This window comes from Peromyscus eremicus, chromosome 6, assembly GCF_949786415.1.
Source record: "Peromyscus eremicus chromosome 6, PerEre_H2_v1, whole genome shotgun sequence".
In the NCBI taxonomy this organism is placed as follows: Eukaryota; Metazoa; Chordata; class Mammalia; order Rodentia; family Cricetidae; genus Peromyscus; species Peromyscus eremicus.
In genome coordinates this window covers 71,880,240-71,886,449 of record NC_081421.1, presented here as the reverse complement: position 1 = coordinate 71,886,449, position 6,210 = coordinate 71,880,240, and positions in this window count along the sequence as shown.

Here is a 6,210-nt window from a genome sequence, read left to right as displayed (position 1 = left end):
TCCATTTCCCCTCTCACAGTCTCAAAGCATTGCTTGTCTGAGAAAATTCCCATTGCTTCGTGAAGCTCAAAGAAAAGAACAATAAAAAGATTTCATGCCTAATCTGGAGAAGGTTGGTTAGGTCAATCTTGATTCCAGCTTTCCTTTCTATATCCAGTTAAGGCCATAGTCAGAATAGAAACAGAATGTCACTCCCACAGAGATGGGCCCAAGCATGGACTAGATGATTGACCTGGAGTACCTCAGTTCAGCATCACCTGGTCACAGACAACATCTTGCTCAGGGTCAGTAACAGGGTCAGTAGGTTACTATAGAACCCACAGTTGAAAGAGGCCCTGTCTGCTCAACCAGACATCATAAACCTGAGGGAGCTGTGGGGACACAGTATAGAGGAAAGAAAACTGTGTCCTGTCACAACTGGGTAGTAACTCACCTGCCTTTTGGTATCACAGACAACATGAAAGTCTCATCCAGCATCAATACTTCTTTCTCACCCCACATTAATTAATAATGTTCGTAGGATGACATTGATTAGGACTGAGCTCCTGTACGAGGATCAGGAGACAAGACCATGCTGAAATTCTATACAACAAACCAAACCTAAGAGTATTTTCCTGGTTACTACAATATCAGGAGAGAGAAACAAGCACCATTTTCAAGCAGGGCATTTATAGCCTAGGAAGCCCCACCTGGTTTCACATTAGCAAGGGATCATCTGGAAGTGGATCCTCTGCCTTTGTCAGCCAGTTCTGATTCCTTTGCCCTGCCAGACCAAGGGAGCCCCAATTCGGCTCACTGGACAGTGTTCTATGGTAAAAAAAAAAAAAAAAAAAAAAAAAAAAAAAAGGAAGAGTCATCTGTTTCTGGGAGTAAAAGTAAATTCCAAGGACGATTTCTAGCCACAATTGGCTACATGTTTCTGTTTTGACTCCTCATCCATCAGTTCTTTGAGAGGACACTCACTAAGGATGTAGCTTCAGCGTTCACTCTATAAGAGAGAGAGGAGATGCTCAGGCACCACCCACAAGGACACAAGTAAGAGCTCTCACCTGGCCCCCAGGTTGGGGGCAGCTCAGGACTGCAGCTCATACACCCCAGGCAGCTTGTCCAGAGTGAGTGTCCATGAGCCCGGGGAAAACTGAACAACTTCCACAAGCCTGTTCCATTAGCTCAGAAGGAAAGGATATGGTGGGGTAGGAGAAAGGATCTTCAATCTTGATTTCTGCCAACTTAAATCCCTCGTTGGATTCACTGAGCCATTTTCTCAGGGAAAGCAGAATCCCAAGGTCTAACCACGGTGAGTGGAAAGAAAGAAGAGTGACCTGGTTTGTGCATCTAGCCTGACAAGCATAAGGCCATAGAATCCTTTGGATAACAAGGAAACACCCCCTTACCTACTCAGTCTAGATACAGAGTTGCTGGTGGCAGTTAGAGCTCCCACACTCAGGAGCCATATACTGCATGCAATCCACCACAAGGAGGCAGTAAAGGCACAGAAAGACTGGCAGCTGCCCCAGCCTGTGAGCTTCCTCCTGTTTTCCGCTGGATTCTGCAGTCTGTGGCCAAGGAATAAGGGAAGCTCAGAGATGTGCTCACCCACAGGTTTAAGTGTGATGTACAAATGACTGAAGAGAATGGAATTGAGCAGAAGGTGTCCAGGAAAGCTTCAGAAACATAGTGGGACTCTAAAGAGTGTCAGGTGGGTCCATGCAGGGAGGACAGCCCAAGAGATGGTGCAAAGGAGGAGTGTGCAGGTGGGGGAGGAGGAAGGCCAGTGAGTAAGGAGGCTGGACACCACTTAGCAGGGTTTGCTGAGAGACAGTGGGTGTCCTGGGTGCCAGACAGAGATGGACATTAGGCAAGGGTGGCCTCTGGGGACCCAGCAGAGTGTTCAGTACATGGTCTGTTTATGAGGCCACCTGCAGGAGAATGTCCAGAGACAATGCTTGTTCCTTGATCTCCAAATACTGGAGTGTGAGCTTTGGGCAGCAGAGTGAGAACACACAGCTCAAGGAACAGGGGAGTGGCCCCTGCTCCTCAGCTGAGTGTGGATCCTGTTTCTTTCTTTTTTGGTTTGTTTGTTTTGTTTTTGTTTTTGTTTTTCGAGACAGGGTTTCTCTGTGTAGCTTTGCGCCTTTTCCTGGAACTCGCTTTGTAGACCAGGCTGCCCTCAAACTCACAGAGATCTGCCTGCCTCTGCCTCCCGAGTGCTGGGATTAAAGGCGTGTGCCCTGTTTCTTATTCAGATGGTGGGAGGCTCCAGTGACTCAACTGTTTCCCCTTGGTGTGAGTCCTCAGTACACACTTCATCGAAATCTGAACCTCAGAAAGTTCGATATGAGCTTTAATTTTAAAGAGATGCAATCTGAGGAAAAAGAAGTATGAAATCTAAGAAAATGTATTTGATGGTGAACCCAGGCCCCTGGCCCCATTGCTCCATCCCTGATCCAGACTTACAGTCTAGTAGAGAGAGAAAAATGTGACATTTGGTAGGGGCTCTAGACAGGAAGGTTCACAGTGTCCTGAGAAGGTCAGGTCCTAAGTGAGGCAGTATTCCTGCTGGATGAGGGAAGTACATACCATCAGCTTTAGCAATGAATAATGGCAGTCAGGGGGCAGGCCCAGGCCCCACTCAATACACTATGGAAAGCAGTAAGTATTTAACCTCAGCTTCCTGGAAAGCATCCTGGAGCAGATGGATGAGAAAAGATGAGGGGACACCCAAAGATTCTAGCGGCAAAGTATAGGCCTTATGCATGTGATTGTAACAAAATGGAGGCCTGATGCATGTGACTGCAGCAAAGTGGAGGCCTGATGCATGTGACTGCAGCAAAGTGGAGGCCTGATGCATGTGACTGCAGCAAATGGAATTCAGGTCTAGTGAGGCAAGCTTGGGAAGAGACACCAGGGAGGATTAAGTGTCCTCACTGCAGACCCATGGGCACGTTCGCACCAGATACAATCTGATGTCACACAGTGCCCTCTGCTGGTATGTTTTAAAAACCGTCTTGACAGGGCCTAGAATCACCTGGGAAGGCAGTCTTTATGTCTCTTCCTACATATAAGGAATTATGTAGACTAGGTTGGCTGCTTGCATGGCTGTTCTTAGTCAAAGTGAGAAGGTGTGAGAGCGAAGAAAACTAAGGGGACCAGAAGCAGCAAGCAGGCAGCATGGATGCATTTGCACCTTTCTGCTCTTGAATGTGTATGTGATGTGACAAGTCCCTGCCCTGACTTCCCCAGAATGACAGACCCTAACCTGTGATAGTACACCAAACTATTTCCCCTTATTGACTTCCGACCAGGGAATTTGTCACAGCGACAGAAGTGAAGCCAGAATCCAAGCATTCGGTCCCTTCTGCTGGAACTGCAAACCCTGCATGCTTTCTCTTCTCTCTGGCAGCCTAGCTTTGCTGCAGTCATCAGCATCCCTTGCCTCCTCCCCCATTCAGGTCTCACTGCCTGGATAGTCATCCATGCATCCTTCTCTGACCCCTCTATCACTCCGTTCGATGGTTCATCAATTTCTGAAACTTGAAGTTCCTCCACACACCATGCTTTTCCATATGGCCATGCAGGAAACAGTATTCCTTCTGTTTAGAAGGTGCCCAGCTGGCCTGAGTTAACTCAGTAGTTCTAGTAGTGCTCACTAGCTAGAAATTCTCTTTTCACTGCCTGTCTCCTGCATATCTAATTACATTGCCCTTATTAATTCATGTATTCTCCCTGCTTCTCTGAATAGCCACACTCTGAGGGTAAACTCATTCTATACGAGGTGTGTGTGTGTGTGTGTGTGTGTGTGTGTGTGTGTGTGTGTAAACTCATTCTATACGAGGTGTGTGTGTGTGTGTGTGTCCCCTAAATCATGTGTGCCACCAATGCTTGGCACAAAAGGGCCCAGAAGAAGGAAAAGAAAGGAGGAGAGGGAAGAAGGGAGGGTGGGAAGGAAAGGAAGGGTGGGAAGTGGTGAGGGGAACGAAAGGAAGGGCTGGAAGTGGAGGGAGGGGAGGGAGCGGAAGGGAAGGGTGGGAAGGAGGGAGAACAGATGCAGACATCGGTCAAGACAGTGAGATAGAGCAAAAGCAGCTGAAGGAAGTGGAAGAGAGCTGAAAGGACGGGGAGGGAGCAGAACGTTTTCAACGACAAAGGAGAATGTGACCTCAACCAAAGTGACCTCAACGTTTCAGTGAACCTTACCAAGTCATCCTTTTGGGAACTGGGATGCACAGGTGGAAGATCATTGACATTAGCTGTAAGGGGGTGAGGGCCAGGATACTGGGGGAGGAGAGGAGGGGCGGGGAGGCAGAGGGGGAGGAGAATGTAGACAGACCTGAAAAGAAAATAGAGAAGGCTTCCATGAAGGCAAACGCCAGCTACAAAGGTTGTAACAACGTGGAATTTCAACAAGGTTCTAAAATAATGTCTACGGCATTGCTATACTATTAAAAAGATGGAGGGGGAGTCTGACTTCAAAAATTGACAAATCTTAAAACCTCTTCAACTCATGGACACCTCCTGGAAAGTAGGAGTCAGTCCCTCTGGAGGGAAATACTTTACACAACATTGACATTGGGAGGAAGTTGCCCTCCACCCCCAGTAAGTCAGGGTCTCTCACTATAGCCCTGGCTGTCCTGGAATTCACTTTGTAGACCAAGCTGGCCTCGAACTCACAGAGATCTGCTGGCCTTTGCCTCCAGAGTGCTGGCATTAAAGGTGTGCACCACCATGCCTGGAAGTCCTCTCCCTTTTTGGCAGCCAAAATCTCACATAAAGGTAATGAGCCTGGGATAGGGACGGTCTTCTGAGGCCTGAAGAGTAGAGGAAAGGGGAGGTGATCGCAAAGGGAATGCCCGCTGTCCCCAGAGGCAGGGGACCCTGGGTTGCTGTGGACTCAGTCAAGAACCAGCTCTGCAGCCCTAAAGCTTCCTGTCAGTGACAAGTATAGTGGCCCCTCAGCTGTCCATACAAGGATCTGCACCAGCGAACCCAGTCCCACCAGCATGGTTGCTGGGGCCTCCAGGAGCCTGAGGGGCCCTAGCCTGTTGGCATCCTGGCATGGACATTGGCCATGAATGCAGAAGAACACTTGAGGGCCTCTAAAGCACTTGCTTTTGTACTTGCTGGAGTATGGAAGTCATTGTGGAGTGCAGGATTGGTGTTCAGGGCCCTATGCTTGGCTTAAGGGTCTATACGGGGCCCCAGACATAACTTTACACTTAGTGGCCAAAATGTGCCACCAATGCTGACTGTGATCATCTTTCTTCCAGCCTGACACAATGGGCTCTTTCAGGCTTTTGAGGTGAAGGAACAGACTTAAGGTGTAGTGGTTTAAATGAAAATGGCCCTCATAAGCTCACAGGGAGCAGCACTATTAGGAGGTGTGGACTTGTTGGAGGAAGTGTGTCACTGGGAGTGGGCTTTGAGGTATCAAGTGCTCAAGGCAGGCCCAGTGTCTCTTCCTTCCTGCTGCCTGCTGATCCAGATGCAGGACTCTCAGCTACATCTCCAGCACCATGTCTGACTGCATGCCACCATGCTTCCCACCATGATGATAATGAACTACACCTCTGAACTGTAAGCCAGCCCCAATTAAATGGTTTCCTTTATAAGAGTTGCTGTGGTCATGGTGCCTCTTCACAGCAATAAAACCCTAACTAAGACACCAAGCCATCAGCAGCAGAGTTGGGCTGAACCCCAATTTCTCTACTCATTTGAAAATAAAGAAAAGGCTAGCATGGCTGCAGATGAAAGGGGAGAGTATAGACCAGTGAGCACAGGGCTAGGAACACACGCATTTGGGGGATGGAACGCAGTCAGAAGCTGGGGGATTGCGTCACATTATCTGCCTTTTACCAACATTGGAACATGCTCCAGACACACCATACATCCACCAGGGCTGCCTGACACATCCCATTTCTCTATCCACCTGTCCCTATGTCATTCTGCTTTGAGCTCCCCTTCCCCCAGCAGTCGTCAGGGTCCAAGGAGGGATGACGCGTCTCTCTCTGCCAGGCACCTGTCACAAGACAGTGTGATTACTCTAACTTGTCTATCAACTTCCTAGTCTGAGGATTCTGGGGGGCCACCACAGGAAACCCACACTGACAACCCGTGCTCAGCTATTTCTCAAATCTATGCCAGAATAAGATTGGAGGAAAGGAAGGAGACCTGAGGGACAGGATGAACAGGGTGTTGGGAAATGGTTCAGAG